General features: G+C 37.8%; 1 protein-coding gene across 1 annotated transcript in view; it reads left to right on the top strand.

The window, feature by feature from the left end:
- Positions 1 to 14921, top strand: part of LOC133460072 (polypeptide N-acetylgalactosaminyltransferase 10-like) — a 138642-nt gene that overhangs the window by 20310 nt on the left and 103411 nt on the right. The window lies entirely within an intron of this gene.

Here is a 14921-nt window from a genome sequence, read left to right as displayed (position 1 = left end):
CTCCTGTTAAATTGTCAGAAACCATCACTGTCTTTACAGCAGTGTGTGCATATTTATGTTTATTACCTGTATGTTCTTTAGCTGTAATGCTGACTACATATATCTCCAAGCGTCCTTTAAGCTGTGATTAGTACTGCTTTTAACAGGTGTATTTTTCTGCAGTTTTCCATCCTTAATCCGTAACTGGTGTGGTTCCATTTTTTTGTATTTGTCCAAATATTCTAGTGATTGTATTTATGTCATCTTAGTATATCCTTGTTTAGTGTGAACTCACAAATCTTAAAAGAGAAAAGCTCTGTAGGCTGGGAGGAAAACAGAGCGCCACAGTGACAGAGTAGAACTTGTGTGTTGATGTTTAACGTTTAATGCAGTAAAAAGCAACAGCTGTTGGTTGTTTTCAGGACTTTTCAATAGATTTTAGAGCTTAAATGCAGATATTTCTTCTGATTTAACCACAAGCGTATATTACTGAGGATAGACATTAATGATGACCAATGGAAAACAAACTTTCCGTGGATGTGCTGTAGGGCTGGTCGATATATCGAGATTTTAATATATATAGATATATTTTCAAACGCGATATGGTACGAGACAATATCGTTTATATCGATTTTTTTTTTAAATATAAAAAAAATGTAAATTTAAATTTATTTTTTTAATGATTTTGATATAACTTATTTTGTGACAAATTGACTTGAATGTTTTATTTGAGATTTGCACAAATGTTTTGTTATTTGCACAACTGTCAACCTCAGTGGAAAAGTCTGCCTGTTACTGTCTACATTGTATTAATTGCACAGTGTATTTTAATTTAATTGTTATGCAGGAAAGGGATATTTGTTTTATTTTATTCAAGAAGCATTTTTATTCTATATATGCAGGCAGTTTATTTTTATTTCATTTGTTTTATACATTTTGATATTGTGCAGACCTCTGTTAATAAAGGAACCTGTGTGACATTTGGCACGAGGCTTTGTATTAAAACTGACTGTTTTTTTAAGGGTTTGCCTCAGAAAAAATGAAGCTAACAGAGATGCTATGCTATAATGCTTTGGGGGAAACCCCAATTATGGCACAGAAAAAATATCGATATATATCGAGTATCGCCATTCAGCTAGAAAATATCGAGATATGACTTTTGGTCCATATCGCCCAGCCCTAATGTGCTGTACAAAACAGTGGTTAAACTACACTCCTGCCTTTACACATTCAAAACTGTGTAAATTTAACCTTTTTGAAGAATCCATCTTTTATTCCCTTCTATCAATCTTTAAATCTAAAGCTACAAGATCCTCCATCTAAAGTCACCTTCTTTTATTACTATGTGGAAACTGCAGGCACATTTTGTAAGACAAATTCTCATGTCACTAACCATCAATATATACAAGTAGAGATAGAAGGAAGCAGTGGGCTCCTGGCTGGCAGTGCTGGCTTCTCTCCCTGCATTGCCTCTCAGCAGGACTCGGCGTAATGACTCCTTTTGGGAGATAATGGACTGTGCAGATGCATCGCTGTGCTCCTGCTCGATAGCCGTTTGGAGTGCCTCGCTGTGGGGCCTCTGCTTGGAGTTTTTGAGGCAGAGGACAGATGTCTGACGGGATCTGGATGCATTTCATCACAGGGTTGCTCAGAAGTGAGCATTTTTTGCGCTTTCTGTTTGGCAGCCGTCCCTGAAATAATCAAAGGTTCAAACAGATCTTGTCTGATAATTTGATTCTGAGTCAAGGATGATTCCAGTGTAACTGTGTTTCTGCTGGTTAAGTTAGTCACTAGATGTTTTCTAACATCTCAGCAACAACACTTAAACATATAATGATGTGTGGAGTTTTTTTGTCCCCTGGAAAAAAAAAAAAATCAGCAGCAACACATTTTCAGTCTGTTTTGTCATTTGAAAATGGCAGTTATGTAAGACATATTTCTTTTTCCTGCCTGACCCTTCGCCAATTTGAGGTTGGAGTGGGTCTTTTTAGTGCACTCCAGAGTTTTGTGTTCTCAGAGGAGAATGGTGGCTGGCGAGCCTCCACCACCGACTGACTTGTTGGTGAGGTAGCTGAAGATAGAGGAGGAGCAGCAGGAGAAGAAGGTGAGGTGAAACAGGAAAGGCAGGTAATTGTGTCTCTGGGGGTCTGTGATCTGACAAAACAGTAAAAGGAAAAGGAAACAGAAAAGCTCTCATCTCACTCCAATCTTCTGAGGGCTTTCAGCAGGAAGAGACGAAACACAAAAGGAAGGTATTGACCCGAGGTTGGTCCTATTTGTGCCCCTAAGAGAATGAATGGCCATTTCTGTTCTTATCAGACTTACTGCTTTGCTCTTAATTCTAGCTTTTTTTAAACCAATCCACCTGCAGTCCTCCATCTTTTGTTGTTCAGTCCTCCCCTTTCTTCAGAGGAGAACAGAAAGGTGCTGAAAATAACAAAATATGAACAATTTTTGTCATTTATGTAAATGACATAATTTAACTACTTTAATAGAATTGAGAACGCTTCAATACTGTTGAATTCTTATCACAATAATGAGATATAAAAGTACTGTATGCCCCGATGGAGGTGCATGGGGAGAAAAGTAGGCTACTGTATAAAAAAATCAGGTCAGCCTTGACTCTAAAATAAAATTAAAAAAAAAGTTATGAAAATGACTCTTATGCAAAATAATTTGAAATTAAGAACAGTAAAGTACTTGCTAGCATGAGATGATCTGGAGCTTGTTACCAGCAATGCACTGAAAACAAGATGGACAGAGACAAAAAAAATAGGATAAAGCTTAGAAGATTTACAAATAACTTATTGCTGGCAGATTTAACAGTAGTTACATTAATCAGTGGTACGGGAGAATACCAGGATTTGCTGTACAGTAAACAAATCATCCACCATAACTTTAGTCATTCTGAGAAAGACTTGGTCCAAACTCCAGGAAATTATCTTTGTTCTGTTCAAATAAATATTTATTAATGCAAAATTCTATTTAGTCTGTCATCTACAATGCAAAACATTGTTGCAATAAAAGGGTCCAAAAAAAAAAAATTATTGTTGGATGACGTTTGGCTCTATAAATTGGAACTGTATGAGAAAATCGGCTCATGACATGAAAAATGTCTAGTCATTCACTCAGACCACAACTGTATCCAGAAATGTAACCCAAAACTGTTTTATCCACAAAGCACGCTGAATAGTGACTCTGCACTGCAACTCCAGGGACAAGTTCTCAGGGTACTCTTTCTTTTTTGATGGACATAAATGCTGCAGGTTTTTGGGGTCAGATGAGTATATCTTTCTGATTTTGTCAAAAATGAACGTTGGGTTCTCTAAACCAAAGATGGAAGAGGGTTGATTATCAGTGAAAGGCCCAAAAGCCTGCATTGGTGATGGTACAGAAGTGTATTAGTGTTCATGGCATGTATGACCTTCATGTGTGAAGATATGGAATAAATACAATATAATAACCCAGACATGAGAGCACAGACTCCAAAAAGTGGGTGGAAAAACTACATATAACATGTAAGCACGTGTAAAACACTGAAAGACATGCACTTTATACATTACAGCACCTCTAAAACTGCAAATGTTCATAGCTGTAGGCAATTATTCTTTCTTAAATATAATGTTTCAAAACAGATTTAGCTTTTTTAGTTATTTAGATATTGAACACAATATTAAAATGCCTCTGGTTCATTCAGGGAACAGCTCCTCTACAAGGATGCTTTGAGAGACAGTGGTTTAATGTGGTGTTCAGCTTTTAGAATAATAAAACCCTCCAAACTCTTACCTCGCGTATCTAACCTTTTATCCTCAACGTTTTTGTTCCCCTTCTCAACTGTGATCGAATAGAAAGTTTAGAAAAGTACAAGTGAGTCCTCAGAGGGTCACTGACATTTCCTTCTGAATGCTGCCATGTCTCTTGTCACTTCTCTGGAGAGAGGTTCCTCCCTTTTGCCAGAATGCGTCAACAGAAGAATAAAAAGCGACACTACACGGCACAATGAGGCACGTCTCCAAACAGAAGGTGACATCTTAGATGTTAATAGGAAATTTCCTGTCACTCCGGTGGAGACTTTTCACTGAATTCCACAGAGATGACCTGGAAATAAAAAGTTTAGATGTCCTTGGATCTCTGCTGTCTGACTCAGGATCAGTTATCAACAGTTGAATGTCGGATGTAAGAGAGAAATCTGCGAAATTCACAAGTCGCATTTTGACCACTACAATTTTTATGATATCATAAGATAATAATTAGTGCTGTCAAGCAATTAAAAAAATTGAGCGATAATTAATTAAAATCTGTAATTAATTAATCTTATTAATCGCTTTTTTAATCTCACCTAAAAATTGCAGAGAAAAGCTCTCAACTTGAGGTGTTTTCCTTTGAATTCATTACATTATAGAGGCAGATCCAAACATTGATATATAACAACAAAAAAAGTGGCTTTATAAAGTTATTTATTTATTTTTTAACAGATTTGAACAGATGCAGTCCTAACCATTTACATCCACTTGGAAAGAACATTCTCCAGCCTCCGGTTGCAGACGTGCGCGTGGTGATGTCCTCACGTTGCTGTTAACGTTAGCTGACCGGGTGCTTTGCGTTTATGTGTCTAAACGTGAGCTGCTTCGGTGTTGAGCAAATTCCTTTCTACAAAGAACACGTGTCACTCGACCTTTATCAGTGGTGCCGTCGGGGCGTATTCACATGCTCCTCCATTTTCTCTTCTCTTCTTCTCTTTTATGTCATAAGTTTAACTCATGTGAACGCAGTGTTCTATGTATTTCTTTGTTTTTATTTGTGTATTTCTTTTTTTCTTTTTTTTGATGAGGATCAAAAACCCTGTATGGGAATTTTTAGATTTAATTAAATTCAAGACTTTTCTCCCAACTGGTCATTCTAGTATGACATTATTATATGGAGTTTATGCCTATAAAATATTAGTAAATATAACATTCATAAAATATATATCATACTATTGATAACATAAGTTTCATGGCTTATAGTGTGGTACTGTAAAGCTTCATTCCTAACTGCAGCCATAATTGTATCACTATCATGTAGGGGTGTGCAAACAAGGATACCTCACGATTCGATTCGATTTCGATTATTGGAGCTTTGATTCTTCGATTCTTCGATTATAACAATTGTCGATTCGATTCGATTATTGGTGCCACGATTCTTCGATTATTGAGATTTTTAATGCTTTTTTCCATACAAGATTGATTTTGTCTTCATCTGTGGCTACATTTGTAAATAAATAGCCAATCAATTAACTCAGTTCCTCTAACAACACTCATTAAGTAAATAACAAGGTTTTTTTGAACATTTGACATGTATTTTTCAAAGATCCAAAATAATGTATTTTATGACTATGTAAACATTTGCTCTTTGACTTCCTTAACTTTGACCAGGGAAAGCTGCACTTGCATGAGAGCGCCCTCTATTGGCGGAAAACACTGAAAACGGTCAAGCCCTGGATTTAATGAGTTCATTAATTCAAGTAAACAAGATATGTACTTCCATCAAATTTATTTAGTGTAAACATATCTGCCATATTTCAAGTGAACAATAAGAAATGTGCATTCTTGAAAATAAAATGATTCAGAAGCTTATTCAGTCTGGAATCTGGATAGGATAACTTTAAAAAAAATATATATATATATATTATTATTATTATTATTTTTTAATTAATCGATTCCAAATCGTCTCGCGCATCGACACACACATCGATGAATTGCACCCACCTCTACTCATGTCAGTAGGAGGTATGGGGCACAAATCTAGAAGATCGGGAGGCAGAAGTAGAGAAGATCTTTTATTCACAAAAAACACTACTGTTGCAGAAAATCCAAAATACCAACAACTGAAGATTAGCCAGCAAGGTCCAGGCAAACGCATAAGGAGCAACGCAGGAAACAGCTGCAAGCATGACAAGGAAGCTCCACTGAGGGATGAGGAAGACACAGGACTATACAGTATCTACACATTTGCAGAGAAACTGAAGAGACAGGTGTGGACAATCAAGACAGAGTCAAGGTCGTCTCAATGTAATTTAGTGTAAAAAGATGCATTTTCTCCATTGCATGCAAAACATCTTGTCCTTTAGGAAAAAGACAATCCAATTTATTGCTCATGCCCTTTTAGACAGTATAAGTACAGAGAGACAAGAAATGAATGTTCCACTGAAAAGTTAGGTCAATGTGCTGTCCAGTTTCATTTCCTACATATTATATGTTGAGTGATTAAGACAGCTTTTCTGGGAGTTAAATTCCCCTCGCAGTTTGTTCTCTGCAAGGTCCTCTACATCCGTTACCTGTGCGTGCGTGCGTGCGTGCGTGCGTGCGTGCGTGCGTGCGTGCGTGCGTGCGTGCGTGCGTGCGTGCGTGCGTGCGTGCGTGCGTGCGTGCGTGCGTGCGTGCGTGCGCGCGTGCGAGTGTGTGTGTGTGTGTAAGAGAGATAGGTGGGGGGTGAGGTGGGTTGAGAAAGAAACAGAAAGAAAGATTCACAGTTTCTTCATTTTCCTTGCTGTCTTCTTTCCATGATTCACTCTCTCACCCTGTTTCTCTCAACCTCCACACAGACATAAACACATGCAAAATAACCTGGAATTCATTTATCCTCCGTGTTTCTTGTCTCTAGGTCTTCTCAAATATGAACACAGTGATACGATATAGTAGAAAACATCAGGAACGTTGGTTAAAGAAAGAAATGGTGGCACAGTGTCACCTACTGTATTTGCAATTGGAAAATGCACAGAACGATTGTTTTTGTGGTGACACAAAGAAAAAAGAAACCTAAACAATTTGTGTGACAGTTTAATTAGTAATAAATTGGGTTGATGTTTTTGCCTCACAGACATGAACCAATAAGCTGTAAAAAAAAAAAAAAAAAAAAAAAGGAAAAAAATCTATTTGCTTTTTATATTCAGAACTGGTCCAGTCACTCAGTTTGTCAGGACTGCAATGGGTCTGACAAGCCAATAGATCCAGTAACAAATTTTCCGTGACTGAAAACACATTTTTGACAGCTTGACTGATTTTTGGATCACATGTCACAGTCAATTTTATCATACAGCAAACAAAAGCCCTTTAGGGAGGAAAAAATTCCTGAAAAACTTGCAATGACTCTTACCTCTTGTAAAGAAAAACAACATATTTTTCTATAGTATGATATCTGTGTCTAAATCCTGGGTGAGCAGTGGAACCTCCTCACCCTCTCATATTTATGCTCATTAATATAGTGCAAATATTTACTCTTCACAAATACATCTTACAAATATCCTAAGGTTTCTTTTTTCCTTGCAAAGTTCCGACTTACCTTCCGTCTGACAGTTTCGGCGGATCTCCCGCCTTCCTTATCTGAAACCATAATGAACACAATACAACTATACATCTTACAAATATCTTACACTGAGTCCTGTCAGGATATTTTCTCTAAATGGTTTAGTGTCATGAATGGAAAAAACTAAATCACTGGTAGAGTTAGCAAACTTGGTATGAAACACCATTGGACAAAGTCAGAATGTAAAGGAAATGGCACGTTGCTAAGCCCTAATGGTTATACTTCATCATTAGTGTGACAATATTTTGAGAAAACAATCAGAGAATCTACAAGCGGTTGTTTTTTTTTTTTAGACTCATTAGCATTGCTGTTCCATGTTGAGTGAGTTTGTGTAGCTTTTTTTGGACGCAACTGTTTCATTTAGTGGGAAAACCTGGCACAATATATTTGTCCTTACTTTTCTATGGTTACATATCTGCTCCAAAGATATTTGGTGAGGTTTAGGACATTTTGGATTTAAAGGGGGCCTATTATGAAAAACACGTTTCCTCTTGCTTTAACATATATAAAGTGGTCTTCCCTCAGCCTGCCAACTCAGAGAAGGAGGAAAGCAACCAGATTCTGCAGTGTCTGTAGAGCGCCCAGATGAGCCGTCCAGTGTGACGTGGATCTACGAGCCGTTCAGATTCTGCTCCCTTTCATTATGTAACGAAAATGCGATTTACATAGTTTGGCCTCTGATGCGTGAAACCACGCCTACAACTAACTCCGCCGGGCGGAGCTTCTGCCATTTTTTCGTAGCGGTGTATCGCGTCATTCAGGCAGCCAATCAGCACAGTTCCTCATTATCATAGCCTCCCCGCCCACTCAGAATCCTGCATAGATAATGAGGTTAGAGAATGGGAAGATAAAGACATGGCTCAGAGGCTGAATTTCTAATTTTTTTAGCAAAAAAAAATCAAAAGCTTGTTTTTAAGACATTCAAGGCCTGTTTAAAATAGGGATTAGATGCCATAATAGGTCCCCTTTAAGGTAGGGTTTAGAGATGAAATACAGCACTTCCATAGCTTCTATGGCACATGCTGGTGGAGACACCAGGATCCTTTTGAACGATGACTATAAACACGATGCGTAATTGTAGTTTCCAGAAACACAGAACAGCAATGTGATTCATGGGAGACTCGGCTGGGTTTAAACCTTTTGAATATAAAAAATTAGATTATATTGTCTCCTAAAAGACATTTGTGGGAATTTGATCAAACCCATGTAAAGTTTAAGTTTAAACTGTTTATCTCTGAATTCACGTGAACACTTGTGCCAGTTTAACAAGTCAGTTAAACTAATCCAATCAAGCACTAAAGGTTTCAAAGGCTTACACCTAATACTGAGATAAAATAAAACCTAAAAGCATAAAGTTACCAACACATAGGGATGATACATCTCTGTGATGGGCTCTGGATACCAGTGCTGGGGCTTCAGGGACCTTCTCATACAAATTGTCTTGAATTGACCACATCACTCGCACAATCAATCAGAATAATTAGCGACAAATTATTTCGAAAACAGGCAACACTCAATGATTGGGGTCCTGATTTTTCACATTTAATTAAAGTGAAAAGGTTACCGATGCTTTGGAGATCAAAATTACTTTTCAGTCTTTCCAAACTTTTTGTGCTCCCACCTCTGAGATCTGAGATGGATTTTCATGAATACATTTTTTCTCACCACGTAGCAGTGCATCAGTCAGCTTCACATTAACTCCAGTGACAGCTGAGTAATGTTGATTAACACCTTGCAGTGGCACATGCCATCGTGTGAGGGATAGGCAGCAAGTAAACAACTATTTCAAATGTTGTGTGCGCTAATGGAGACGATGCAAAATGAGAAAGCACAAGGGTTTGCTGGGGAACAGATATCTGCATGATGTAAAGAATGCAAACTGATGCCGGCAGTGTGATGCTCTGCAATGTTTGTGGGAAGGCATGAGGATGCCACTTTGACATGTGCCACCTCGCTAAACATTGTTGCAGATCATAAAACTATTTCATGGCAAAGGTAGCTTTTGAAGGTTAGTCCTCTTTCAGGAACATAATGCACCCCGGCACACTGCAAAAACAGAAAATGTTCAGAATAGTCTGAGGAGCACGACTAAGATCAAGGTATTGATTTGGCCTCCAAAAACACCAAATCATATGTGGGATGTGCTATAAAAACAATTGTGATTCAGAGAGGGATGATTCAGTTGTTTCAACAGAAACAGAGGGGGTTGGATGTTACAGGAGTAGGCAGGTGGTGGGAATGTTGCTGCTGTTATATTTATTACATGCACGTTGTGGCTGCACTCATATTCTCTCAGTGACATCTCACATTATTCCTCTTTGGACAGTGATAGTCAATTTGAGGCAAAACTTTAACAACAATCAAAACGTTGCCTTCTTTGTAAACACATATTTACTCTTAGATTTCAGAATTAGCAGTAATGCCTTTCACCACATAACATGGCACTCTTGTAATTGAAGTTTAAGAACTGAAGAGCTGCATTAACATAAAAAAGGAAAAAGGAAGAAAGCCCCAGAGACTATGCAAATAATTCAATCCATGGTATGAAATATATAAGGGGATTACACCCGCCAGTTCTAATAAGAGACAGAATCAATTGCTGGATAGTCCTTTCCTGGTGAATGTCCGTTTTCCTTTTGTTTTCAGAATGGATCAAAATGATTCTGGCAACCACTCACACTGCCCACCAGCACTAACACCAAACCCAATCTTAGCCAAGTGTGCAAAAAAAAAGAACTATCGGGAGTCCAGTTGCCAAAACATCTAAGGACATTTGTGTTGCAATATTTCCAGAAAGCTTAAAATGAAACGAAAACACACAATTGTAATGTCTTGATATTTTTTTTTACTTTTAAAACAAAAAAGCACAAACAAAGGCAGCACGGTGGCTTAGTGGTTAGCACTTAGTGGTTTGCATGTTCTCCCCGTGCTTGCGTGGGTTTCCTCTGGTTACTCCGGTTTCCTCCCACAGTCAAAAAACATGCATGCTAGGTAAATTGATCATTCTAAATTGCCCGTAGGTGTGAGTGTGAGTGTGTCTGGTTGTTTGTGGGGACTGCGGGTGGAAACTAGCATTTCTGCTAAACCCGGTGTATTTACACTGCTTAATGTAGTGTTCAGTAATATGCATTGTCCCGTCTAAATAAACTTTGAAACTGAAAATAATTTTTTTGTATTTATTTAATAAGTTTATTCATATTTAATTTAGAAAATATAAACAGAGAAACATAAAAAAGAGAAAAACCAAAAAGAGGAAAATAGGCATGTTTACCATTGGATGTGCACACATATTCAAACATATTAAAGTCATCCATGCTATGATCAGTAATGTAGCTTCATACCCTCAAAAATAAGATTCCAGATTCCTTTATTTGTCGTAGAGAAATCTTAGTTATACAATACATTCTCCAACACCCCCCCCCCCCCAAAAAAAAGAAAGGAAAAAAAAAAAGACTTTCTGACAATGGAACACATTTCCATTGTAACCCCATCAGAGATACGTTTATATCCAGAAAAAACTGTTAAAGTTGCGAACAGGTTTGAAATACTACTTAAGATAAGATAAGATAAGATAAGATAATCCTTTATTTTCTCCCTCAGTGGGGAAACTCTCTTTGTTGGCAGCAGTACACTTAACACACACATGCAGGGGAGGGGTAAAAAAAGTAAAAAGTAAGAAATATATACTGTATAATTACAAAGTATGAACAGTATATATAGTACATTGAAAAGAAGAAACAGTGCAAAAAAGCAGGTAGAATGTGTGTGAGGTAGACAGGCAGATATTGCACATATGGTATTGCACAACGTTATTGTTATTGCACATGACTTTGATCCAACGTTAAAAGACTCGAGTTTCTGTGGACTACAACATACTGAGGTCTCATTATGCTGTCGTTTACAGCTTTTGAGATATTGAAACCAAATTGTCCCATTCTATCCTATGGGGCTTGTTACCATGGCAACACAACCTATGCATTTTTATGGGGTAGAATATGAATAAATCATCCGTAAATGTGGCCCGAACCGCAACGTGCATCCAGGCCTTGGTTTGGTTTATTGGCCATTATTAACCCCAAACATGACCAGAACCACCTCTGACACAACCAAAACAACCTTAAACACAACCAAAACAACCTTAAACACAACCAAGACAACCTTAAACACAACCACTACAGCCCCAAACCAAAGCAGCGAGAGGGGATGAATGTGCAGTAGGGCATGCCCATATCAAAATTTCCTGAAATTTTCTAGTTGCACATGTTATTGTCCGTTAGCTACGGTGATCAGGCCTGGTTATAGAGTCTGATGGCAGCGGGGAGGAAGGACCTGCGATGCCTCTCACTGGTGCATCGCGGGTGACAAAGCCGGTCACTGATGGAGCTCTCCAGGGCTCTGACAGTCTCGTGAAGGGGGTGGGAGACATTGTCCATGATGGATGACAGTTTAGCCATCCTCCTCTCCCCCACCACCTCCACAGGGTCCAGACTGCAGCCCAGGACAGAGCCGGCTTTCCTCACCACCTTACATACTTCTTCCTTGCAGTATTAATACTCTTAGTTATAGTTGCTTACCTGGGTAATCTATTGCCATTTTTTTTCAGTTTTACAATGTGTGTGAAAACCTTATCCCAAGATATTTTATACCAATGCTAGTACATGATCGGAGCATCCTTTTTCAAGGAGCATTGAGATGGAACTTCAAGGAGGATGGATTTGTATAAAATCTTGAAATGGATTTGGTTTGTAATAAGGTTTAGTTGGAATTCCATAACTTTCTGCTGCGCCAGAGAACTTCACATCTGTGTAGCTTATCTAGTGCTACGCAGGGGTGGGACATATCGATGGATCAGTTGTGTTTTAGGTTATATTTGTGGATGCAATAGTGGACAGTGTTGGGTGAAAACAGTTTTGCAGGGTAGTCCTAAGCTTGGATGTCATGTACATCTAATAATGGTTTCCAGCTTTGGTCTTTGTGCACTCAGTTGTCCCCGGACTCCCTCAATCTTTGTTCTTGTGCATTGTCTTTGTTTATTCTGAATTCCATGAGTTTTGTGTAGTTCTCTTGCATATTATGGTTTGATCAAACATTACTTGTGCCTTTTGCTTTATTTCCTGTGTCACTTCGAAAGTGTTTTTCCTTGTTTGTGATGGGTGATCGCTAATTTTTCTCACCTTTTGCCTTGTTAATCTTTGTGTAGGTACCTTTATGTCTTTGGCTGATTTTGAAACCGTGTAGAGCGTATATAATGCAATATATGGTATATACTGAATACTGGTCCAGCAGTGATTATTGGTTGTATCCCACTGTAAAAGCAATTATTCTATGGCCCATTATATTTGGAAACAGTAAGTGAAGAAGAGTTGGTTGCATCATTGTGATTTTCCTGGAAAAAACAGCCCATCCAGGTATTTCTTGCATACTGCCAACCGTGCAATTGCTTCAATTCTGTATCCTGGGGATTATACATATCCTTGCAAAACCAAGCAGTGTAGTATGTGGTTTTGAAAATGGCCTTGGTCTCCTTCTTTGGTTGTCGGTTCATTTATCTTGCTCCCCGTTGTGCTTCCTTAGTTTGGTTATTTAGACATCTTACTGGTTGCAACATTTTTCAAATAAAATACATTATTTTCCTCTCTTGCTTCTTTATCTCCTGCATATTGGGTCCTCCAGTAAAATCATTCCTGACACTTCGCCTCTCTCCTGACATTGAACGTGTTGCTTAGATTTATTGTTTATGGTGTAGATTTATTTAAAAATTCTAAATATAATAAAAAAACTGGTGAATTAAAACCTTCATTGCATTTGTACTTGTGTCTTTAATACAAAGGTTTCTAATTAATTAAATTGAAATGGATTTTAGATGTGAAGTTTTTGTCATTACCCGGAGCCGGTAGTCAGACCTATAATTCAGTTCAATTAAATTACCTCCATTTGTTGTTGTTCTGACTTTGTCAAATTGAATTGTCAGTAGATTTCACCTCACTTCCAGCAGCACATGTGTAATTACTTGTTGGTATAAAACAGTAATGTATGCAGTCTGGAGCACTGACTGAGTGATTTACCATTGTTCTGTGGAGTATCTACCGGCTGCACTGATTGGCCTGGGTGTTTCTGTCATTGTGAGTCAGAAGTAAAGCAAACAGGGAAAAAAAGTGAAGAACAGCTGCTGCAGAGACTCCCACTCCCATGAACATGCATGCTCTCTCTGCTTGTCACAGTGGTTTGTTTGACTGTGTCATACTATCAGCTGACAGCCTGCTTAATAGTATTCCACACAGTCAGACGTGTCTTTTGCATTAACAGCATTCACTAATTGCATCCTCCCATGGAGCTAATTAATTTACCATTGTACTGTGATCCAATAATATCTTGAGTCACTGAAAGTCGTTTCTGAAGCGGGAAGGATTTCACAAATGGCTGCTTGCGCATTTTAATGTCGGGTTAAGGATAAAAGCTAATGCACGTGTGAATGTGTGCGTCAGTGAAATTGAATGTCATTTTCTACATGTCATACAAAGAAATAAAATGATCCCCCCCCGTTCTCTTTTGTGTAAACCCCCTAGTTGTCAGCAGCTACATTTTGGAAGGAAACTAAACTCCAGCAGCTTTTGGCTGACAAACAGCAGGAAGACATTTCAGAGGATTTGAAGAGGGTTTTTTTTTTTTCCTAATTTTTCCTCTACAGATGTGCCGGTTTTTAAAAAAAATCAGCTGCAGCTTATATTCAAGAATTTTAGTGGATCATCTTCTTTTATTACTTTCCCTTCTAATGTCTATAACAGGGGTCGGCAACCCAAAATGTTGAAAGAGCCATATTGGACCAAAAACACAAAAAACGAATATGTCTGGAGCCGTAAAAAATGAAAGGTCTTGTATCAGCCTTAGAATGAAGACAAATGGTGAAAGGAGGAATGTCGAAAAAAAGTCAAAATGTGGAGAAAAAAGTAAAAATTTAGAGAAAAAAGTCAAAATGTTGAGATTAATGTTGAAGTACAATCTCGAGAAAAAAGTTCAAATGTTGAGAAAAAAGTGGAAATGTCGAGAAAAAAGTCGAAATGTTGAGAGAAATGTCGAGATTAAAAAGGAAAGGAAAAAGGAAGAAAAAAAGTGGAAAAAAGGAAAGAAAGAAGAAAAAAGAAAAAAAACAAGAAAAGAAAGGAAAAAAAGAGAAAATAAAGAAAGAGAAAAAAGGAAGAAAAAAAGAAGAAAAAAGGGAAAAAAGGAAAAAAAGAAGAAAAAAGAAAAAAAAAACAAGAAAAGAAAGAAAAAAAGGAAAAAAAGAGAAAAGAAGGAGAAAGAAAGAGGAAAAAAAGGAAGAAAAAAAGAAGCAAAAAAGGAAAAAAAGGTGAAACATTTTTGAAAAAGCTCCAGGAGCCACTAGGGCGGCGCTAAAGAGCCACATGCGGCTCTAGAGCCGCGGGTTGCCGACCCCTGGTCTATAACAAAGGGCCTTATGTTTAAGTTTTAAGTTGATGTTCATGCCCACTTTGGAATGAATCAGAGGTTTTTATGTGATCTCACAAGTTTTTAGCACTTTTATAAAAGCTGATTTACCTGCTGGAAGCCTTGAGCAGTTTGATGTTCTTTGCTTTTTG

This window comes from Cololabis saira, chromosome 14 (genome assembly GCF_033807715.1).
Source record: "Cololabis saira isolate AMF1-May2022 chromosome 14, fColSai1.1, whole genome shotgun sequence".
Taxonomy (NCBI): domain Eukaryota; kingdom Metazoa; phylum Chordata; class Actinopteri; order Beloniformes; family Belonidae; genus Cololabis; species Cololabis saira.
The sequence above is the reverse complement of the archived record's forward strand: the minus strand, read 5'-3'. Positions and strand labels throughout refer to the sequence as shown.